Genomic DNA, 8951 nt, shown 5'->3' with positions numbered 1-8951 from the left:
CCAACAGCGCGCGCATGCGATCCCATAGATGAGATGAATACATATATAGAAAAGTATCAGTCATAGCTCTCGTAGTATAGCCTTCTGAGCCGTTTCCCTTTTCTTTTTCTTCTCTTTGTTTTTTCTTTGAAAGAAGTCCTATTAGGGTTATTATAATTACACGAAGGTATTTCGCCCTCGCCAGCAGCAGTACTTGAGATAGCTATTCCGGCGGCTAGCTTCCCACGCTATGCGTGGCGCCCCCGCACCTGTTTAAGCTTTTTCCTAGACGCTAGAGCTACACAATATCCGCGCAACCTTTGCAGGAGCAGGAGCTTTGGCGCTTGAAAGTAACCGTTGGCTTGACGAACCAACCGACTGAGCTACCTTTCCGGGCAACATTGAAGGATCACGAGTTCAAATCACATGTTATGTTCCTTTTTTCTTCCTTTTTTTTCTTTTTCTTTTAATGTATTTTCCTTCCTTTTATCACTGTACGGAAACCCTCCTAAAAAAAAAAAAATTATATATCCTCAATTATGTGTGGCCACACATGTGCAGGTCATAAATACCAGGTTCTCTAGCCGAGTGCCATCCATGCGGTATAACCGAGCTCAGATTGGTCCACCTTGACTGATCAAATAGGGCACCACTGTAGGTTAAATGAGGCGTACAACTCCTGCGGGACCCGCCGTGGTTGCTCAGTGGTCATGGTGTTAGACTGCTGAGCACGAGGTCGCGGGATCGGACCCCGGCCACGGCTGCCGCATTTCGATGGGGGCGAAATGCGAAAACACCCGTGTACTTAGAATTAGGTGCACGTTAAAGAACCCCAGGTGGTCGAAATTTTCGGAGTCCTCCACTACGGCGTGCATAATCAGAAAGTGGTTTTGTCACGCAAAACACCATAATTCAATTTTTAATTTAACTCCTGCGGGGACGGTAGAGTATCCGTCTCCAGTGCAAGAGGAACGTGATTCAAATCCCGGTGCCGCGCAATTCTCCACCGGGAAATACAAAAAAAAAAACCGTGTGTTGAGAAAATTGCACAAACAGGCCTGGAGTGCGGCCTGATCCCGGTGACCAGAACCGGTAACGCACTCTCTCACCAGAGCAGGATTGGCCACCCTGGTGCAGTACTTGGCCACAACCTCCTATATGAATACAACAATCAAACCCCGGCCCTCAGTCCCCAGCAGCCGCGAAGCAACTGACCACGGCGGCGGTCAGATCTGTAACGCTGCAGAGGGTGCTAAGAATACCTGGCTCCGGACAGGCCGCCATTGGAATCTGAACCTGGCAACGTTTAACGTTAGAACGCTATCTAGTGAGGCGAGTCTAGCAGTGTTATTGGAGGAATTAGAGGGTAGTAAATGGGATATAATAGGGCTCAGTGAGGTTAGGAGGACAAAAGAAGCATATACAGTGCTAAAAAGCGGGCATGTACTGTGTTACAGGGGCTTAGCGGAGAGACGAGAACTAGGAGTCGGATTCCTGATTAATAAGGAAATAGCTGGGAACATACAGGAATTCTATAGCATTAACGAGAGGGTGGCAGGTCTTGTTGTGAAACTTAATAAGAGGTACAAATTGAAGGTGGTACAAGTCTATGCCCCTACATGCAGTCATGATGACCAGGAAGTCGAAAGCTTTTATGAAGACGTGGAATCGGCGATGGGTAAAGTCAAAACAAAATACACTATACTGATGGGCGACTTCAATGCCAGGGTAGGCAAGAAGCAGGCTGGAGACAAGTCAGTGGGGGAATATGGCATAGGCTCTAGGAATAGCAGATGAGAATTATTAGTAGAGTTTGCAGAACAGAATAATATGCGGATAATGAACACCTTTTTCCGCAAGCGGGTTAGTCGAAAGTGGACGTGGAGGAGCCCGAATGGTGAGACTAGAAATGAAATCGACTTCATACTCTGCGCGAACCCTGGCATCATACAAGATGTAGACGTACTCGGCAAGGTACGCTGCAGTGACCATAGGATGGTAAGAACTCGAATTAGCCTAGACTTGAGGAGGGAACGGAAGAAACTGGTACACAAGAAGCCAATCAATGAGTTAGCGGTAAGAGGGAAACTAGAGGAATTCCGGATCAAGCTACAGAACAGGTATTCGGCTTTAACTCAGGAAGAGGACCTTAGTGTTGAAGCAATGAACGACTATCTCATGGGAACCATTAAGGAGTGCGCAATAGAAGTCGGTGGTAACTCCGTTAGACAGGAAACCAGTAAGCTATCGCAGGAGACGAAAGATCTGATCAAGAAACGCCAATGTATGAAAGCCTCTAACCCTACAGCTAGAATAGAACTGGCAGAACTTTCTAAGTTAATCAACAAGCGTAAGACAGCGGACATCAGGAACTATAATATGGATAGGATTGAACAGGCTCTCAGGAACGGAGGAAGCCTAAAAACAGTGAAGAAGAAACTAGGAATAGGCAAGAATCAGATGTGTGCGTTAAGAGACAAAGCCGGCAATATCGTTACTAATATGGATGAGATAGTTCAAGTGGCTGAGGAGTTCTATAGAGATTTATATAGTACCAGTGGCACCCACGACGATAGTGGAAGAGAAAATAGCCTAGAGGAATTCGAAATCCCACAGGTAACGCCAGAAGAAGTAAAGAAAGCCTTAGGAGCTATGCAAAGGGGGAAGGCAGCTGGGGAGGATCAGGTAACAGCAGATTTGTTGAAGGATGGTGGTCAGATTGTTCTAGAGAAACTGGCCACCCTGTATACGCAATGCCTCATAACCTCGAGCGTACCGGAATCTTGGAAGAACGCTAACATAATCCTAATCCATAAGAAAGGGGACGCCAAAGACTTGAAAAATTCTAGACCGATCAGCTTACTGTCCGTTGCCTACAAAGTATTTACTAAGGTAATCGCAAATAGAATCAGGAACACCTTAGACTTCTGTCAACCAAAGGACCAGGCAGGATTCCGTAAAGGCTACTCAACAATAGACCATATTCACACTATCAATCAAGTGATAGAGAAATGTGCAGAATATAACCAACCGTTATATATAGCTTTCATTGATTACGAGAAAGCGTTTGATTCAGTCGAAACCTCAGCAGTCATGGAGGCATTACGGAATCAGGGTGTAGATGAGCCATATGTAAAGATACTGGAAGATATCTATAGCGGCTCCACAGCCACCGTAGTCCTCCACAAAGAAAGCAACAAAATGCCTATAAAGAAAGGCGTCAGACAGGGAGATACGATATCTCCAATGCTATTCACAGCATGTTTACAGGAGGTATTCAGAGGCCTGGAGTGGGAAGAATTGGGGATAAAAGTTGATGGAGAATACCTTAGCAACTTGCGATTCGCTGATGATATTGCCTTGCTTAGTAACTCAGGAGACCAATTGCAATGCATGCTCACTGACCTGGAGAGGCAAAGCAGAAGGGTGGGTCTGAAAATTAATCTGCAGAAAACTAAAGTAATGTTTAACAGGCTCGGAAGAGAACAGCAGTTTACGATAGGTAGCGAAGCACTGGAAGGGGTAAGGGACTACATCTACTTAGGGCAGGTAGTGACCACGGATCCGGATCATGAGACTGAAATAACCAGAAGAATAAGAATGGGCTGGGGTGCGTTTGGCAGGCATTCTCAAATCATGAACAGCAGGATGCCACTATCCCTCAAAAGGAAAGTGTATAACAGCTGTGTGTTACCAGTAGTCACATATGGGGCAGAAACCTGGAGACTTACGAAAAGGGTTCTGCTGAAATTGAGGACGACGCAACGAGCTATGGAAAGAAGAATGGTGGGTGTGACATTAAGGGATAAGAAAAGAGCAGATTGGGTGAGGCAACAAACGCGGGTAAACGACATCTTAGTTGAAATCAAGAAAAAGAAATGGGCATGGGCCGGACATGTAATGAGGAGGGAAGATAACCGATGGTCACTAAGGGTTAGGGACTGGATTCCAAGGGAAGGGATGCGTAGCAGGGGGCGGCAGAAAGTTAGGTGGGCGGATGACATTAAGACGTTTGCAGGGACAACATGGCCACAATTAGTACATGACCGGGGTAGTTGGAGAAGTATGGGAGAGGCCTTTGCCCTGCAGTGGGCGTAACTAGGCTGATGATGATGATGATGATGAACATCTGAAGTCTCTGTTACACCAATTTATAATGGCTATTTTTCGGTAAATCAACATTTAAACTACTGCGGAAAAGGCAGCTGCGGCGTTAAAGGCTTCATGCTTTTCAAGCCTGAAACCATAATTTCTACCACGTATGATCTCACGAACGAGATGATGCAGTGCATGCACAGCATTTTATCCGATCTCATTTCTGTTGTAGATTCGCGGTGCTCCATGATAGGAAACTTGTCGACTCTCAATCCTCTGAGTCCTGCTTTGTAAAATACGGGACGTCGTCGATGCTTCCTACGGTGTTTTCGACTAATCACTTCATTCACGGCGCATGTTTTGCTGTGAGTATGGTCCATGTTTGAGGATTTTCATTATCATGCATAATTCCTTGTTGCCATCGTCATTGATTTTACGAGCATCTTAAGAGACTATTGCTCGGAAACACGCGTTACATCGTGTCGTTTTTAATTTATATGAAACAGCGAATGTAATCCTTCTATTCTGAATGAGGAGAACCAACGAAGAGACTGTATGTAACATCAAAAGTTTAGGAAAGCTTGATGCGGAATCTGCGATTCTAATTCTATTCTGAAACATTAGCAGCGACCGCTTTGAACTGATTAGGGAACCTTCCTACGCGAGAAGAGAATGTGCGCTCCTTACTTGCTGTGGGTTCCGCCAATGTATTTCCATGGGGGCAACGTATAGAAGCTACGAAAAACTGTAATTCGCCGAAAGTTTAACGCACTGACCATTGTACTGGATGATTCTCGCTTTTCATTGAAAAAAATAACGGTACCATCAACGCTGCTAATATAAATAGCAACCCAATCCATTTCACTGTAGTAATGACACCTTCAACCTTGCCAGACTTGTTCAAAGGAAAAATTGTGAAAATAGCAGCACATTAATGTGCAAATTTTATTTACATAAATGAATCTCCGTTCTGAAAAGGGAAAAGATGAGGTATTGCCGCGGAAATTTTAAAGGTAGTTGGCAATAGCGGCGCTTACGCATTCATGATCTGTTACCGAGAACGCAAGTGAACAATACAACCACGAAACAAAGGGCACCTTTGGGCATCTGCCCATGTCGATTCCCTTTATCCGTCAGAGTTGCTATTTTGACTGTGAGAAAGCATCGTATCGAGAACATCTATACTCAGAGAGAGCCCGGTCTTCTCCTTTGGCACAGGAGCGAGCGGATAGTTTGTTATTCTGGAGCGCAGATGAACACTAATGAATAATTGTGCCAATATAGCGCGAAAGAATTGTTGATAATCAAGCGTAATGAAAGCTCCTCAGCAGCCGTAAGCGCAATTCAGCTAATTAAGACTTATGAAGCACTGAAGACACAGTGACCGAGAACGACTACGAGAACGTTTGCACACCGCGCTTGCAGCAACGTTACGCAGTAATGATGAAGCTTCCTGTATTCTATGAATATGCGTGCTGCAGGTGCGTCGCCGCAGACTTGCGATTAAGAGTCTATGGCAGCATCGCCATTAAAACACAACGGTATTTTTCCGCGATAGTTTCATTACATCTGCTGCCTAATTATTAACTTTATAAATGCATAAATTATTTCCACCCAAAGCTGCGTTATTGTCTGACAGAATGGTAGGGCGGGTCTATTCGAGCCAGAAAAGATACTTCCACGTGCCTACTGCCACTTTATAATGCCAGCTTTACTAATTCACCGTTTTATGTAGGTCGAAATTGTAGATGGTAGCCTCAAACGGTTTCCGCGCTGGAAATGTGTTTTATGGGCTAGAAGCGACTACGTCAAAACCGTTTTGGAAACTCTTACACGGCGATAGCGCACAAGGAAATACTGGGCCTATATGGCTGCTGATTATGCTGTTATTGCGTCAGCATAAGTAGCGTCAAAGTGGAAAAATTATACGTGTGTGAAGTAAACAAAGCCAGTCACGCTATAGAGTTAGAGAAGGGATGACAGAGCTTAAAAGAGCAAACACACACACACACATATATATATATATATATATATATATATATATATATATATATATATATATATATATATATATATATATATATATATATCATTTCATTTTATCATTTTCCATCGCTTGGCCTAGTCTGCGGTAACTTTTCGTTTTACACAGTCAGTTTAGTATAACTCATTACTGAACTTTTTTAATAGTTGCTTCACAAAGAAAGTGCCAATACGAATTTTAAGATCACATTTACAAATGGCCGACCGAGGTACGTGTTTGTAACAAAGTACCAGTGACGGAGCTTTTTGTACTTGCCTTTAAAAAAAGCTTGCAAAATACAAAAGCAAGCGCGTGAAAGCGCCACTACCACAGCGCTCCCTGTTGACCGATCGATTAAGCAATAGCGTTTGTTCCTGCAGCACTGTCCGGGCGGTCTTGGCGTTCCTGGAAGCCGCAAGATACGCGCTTACTCTCGCTATGCCCGCGGACAACTTTCTGTGGCTATGGAAGGAAAGCTTCGGGGGCGTGGCTACGGCGCATGTGTTACCGCGCCAACTAGTCGGGCAGCGTTCGACAGTGCTTTTGGTTGCTCGGAACCGGCACTCAATCGACGTAGCCTCCACGTGCGACGGTTTCGCACGTGGTTGCCCCGACCCGGAAAGGAAAAGCCGCTAAACAAGTAAACTTTTGCACTCAGTGGTGTTCTGTCCTATTTAACTGTTACTAATAAGGTCTTTTTCTCTTCGTCAGCCTAACGTGGATTAAAACGCGGGACTCTTTTTCAGAAGCGTTCTCACTCGCGCGCGCTCTGCTTCCGTGGCTTTCCGTTGAGAGCCACAGAAAGTTGCCCGCGAGTATAGTAAGTAGCGATCACGAACGAATAGAAGAACATGTATTTCCTTCCCGGAATGAACAGTTCTGGGGTCAATATTTACTCAAGCCACAGCTTTTTCGTTTGAACGAGGAGAAAGGGGGTAACCGAGGGGCCCGATTTTTATTAGTCATATCATAAGAAGCCAACAAACACTGACACCAAGGACAACATAGGGGAAATTACTTGTGCTTAATAAATGAAATAAAGAAACGACAAAGTAATGGAAAATAAAGTGGATGAAAAAACAACTTGCCGCAGGTGGGAACCGAACCCACAAGCTTCGCATTTCGCGTGCGATGCTCTACCGATTGAGCTACCGCGGCGTCGTTTTCCCATCCACTTTCTTGGGTATTTATGTGTCCTAGTAGAACCCTGGGAGTGTTAGCCAGCGCCACCACTCACAGACCTTGGCGGCGGACGTGGAACGTCTTTTTTGCCGCAGGCGTCACGAGAACGTGATCTTTTAGGGTGAAAGGCAACTGGTCAATAAACCCACATATGCTACCTGAAGGCATCAATGTTGCCGGATTCGAGACCCTCGTTATGTAATGAACGAGAAGAAAGGGGGTTAACCGAGGGGCCCGATTTTTATTAGTCATCAGAAGCAAACAAACACTGACAAGAAGTGGATGGGAAAACGACGCCGCGGTAGCTTAATTGGTAGAGCATCGCACGCAAAATCCGAAGGTTGTGGGTTCGGTTCCCACCTGCGGCAAGTTGCTTTTTCATCACTTTAATTTCCACTACTTTATCATTTCTTTATTTCATTTATTAAGCACAAGTAATTTCCCCTATGTTGTTCTTGGTGTCAGTGTTTGTTGGCTTCTTATGATATGACTAATAAAATCGGGCCCCTCGGTTAACCCCCTTTCTTCTCTTTCATTACATAACGAGGGTCTCGAATCCGGCAACATTGATGCCTTCAGGTAGCATATGTGGGTTTATTGACCAGTTGCCTTTCCCCCTAAAAGATCACGTTCTCGTGACGCCTGCGGCAAAAAAGACGTTCCACGTCCGCCGCCAAGGTCTGTGAGTGGTGGCGCTGGCTAACACTCCAGGGTTCTACTAGGACACATAAATACCCAAGAAAGTGGATGGGAAAACGACGCCGCGGTAGCTCAATCGGTAGAGCATCGCACGCGAAATGCGAAGCTTGTGGGTTCGGTTCCCACCTGCGGCAAGTTGTTTTTTCATCCACTTTATTTTCCTTTACCTTATCGTTTCTTTATTTCATTTATTAAGCACAAGAGCTTTTTCTTTTGTATTTTTTTGTCTTGCGTGCTCGGGCTTGATTCCACAAATGGAGATAGTGATAAGTTTATGCCCAGTCACATCGAAGTGCGACACACCTTCATCACCGCCGCCCGTTCTGTGCGCTCAATCGGGACGTGAAACGCGAGTTTCCAAAAAGGGCATGCGAAGAACAAAGGGATCTTTGGACCAACTGCATTTTTTCATTTCGTCTTGCCGAGGCAATAAGAATGTGCTTTACAAATGAGCATGAGGCAAATATAGCGCATGCCGTGGGAGCGGCCGCCGGCAATAGGAGAGGTGCCTGAAAGGTAAAAAAAGATTATGCGATTTAAGGTTCCAAAACCACAATATTATTATGAGGCATACCGTAGTGGATTACTGCAGAACAAGTGAGACCACCTGAGCTCAAAAAAAAAAATTTAAATATGGGGTTTTACCTTGCCCAAACCCCGATCTGATTATGAGGCACGCCGTAGCGGAGGACTCCGGATATTCGGACCACCTGAGGTTCTTTAATGTGCGCCTAAATATAAGTAAGCCGGTGTTTTCGCATTTCGCCGCCATCAAAATGCGGCCGCTGCGACCGGGATTTGATTCCGCGACCTCGTGGTTAGCAGCCGAACAACATAACTACTAACAGCCAATGCGGGTGCCTCAAAGTCATACCAGTCTTAGCGATGTGCTTCCATTAAATGAAGTCTCACCAGGCGCTAAGGCTGATGGAGACATTCAAGAAGACCAGGAATAGGACTTTGGCTATACGTG

General features: G+C 45.2%; 1 non-coding gene across 1 annotated transcript; it reads left to right on the top strand.

Moving 5' to 3' along the window:
* Positions 1-7574: 7574 nt before the first annotated feature.
* On the top strand, positions 7575-7647 carry TRNAL-CAA (transfer RNA leucine (anticodon CAA)). The gene has a single exon. It is a non-coding gene; the product is annotated as a tRNA-Leu (tRNA).
* Positions 7648-8951: the final 1304 nt, after the last annotated feature.

The sequence above is a fragment of the Dermacentor variabilis genome, chromosome 4 (genome assembly GCF_050947875.1).
Source record: "Dermacentor variabilis isolate Ectoservices chromosome 4, ASM5094787v1, whole genome shotgun sequence".
Classification (NCBI taxonomy): Eukaryota; Metazoa; Arthropoda; class Arachnida; order Ixodida; family Ixodidae; genus Dermacentor; species Dermacentor variabilis.
Note: the sequence above shows the minus strand (reverse complement) of the source record. Positions and strands in the feature narration are given on the sequence as shown.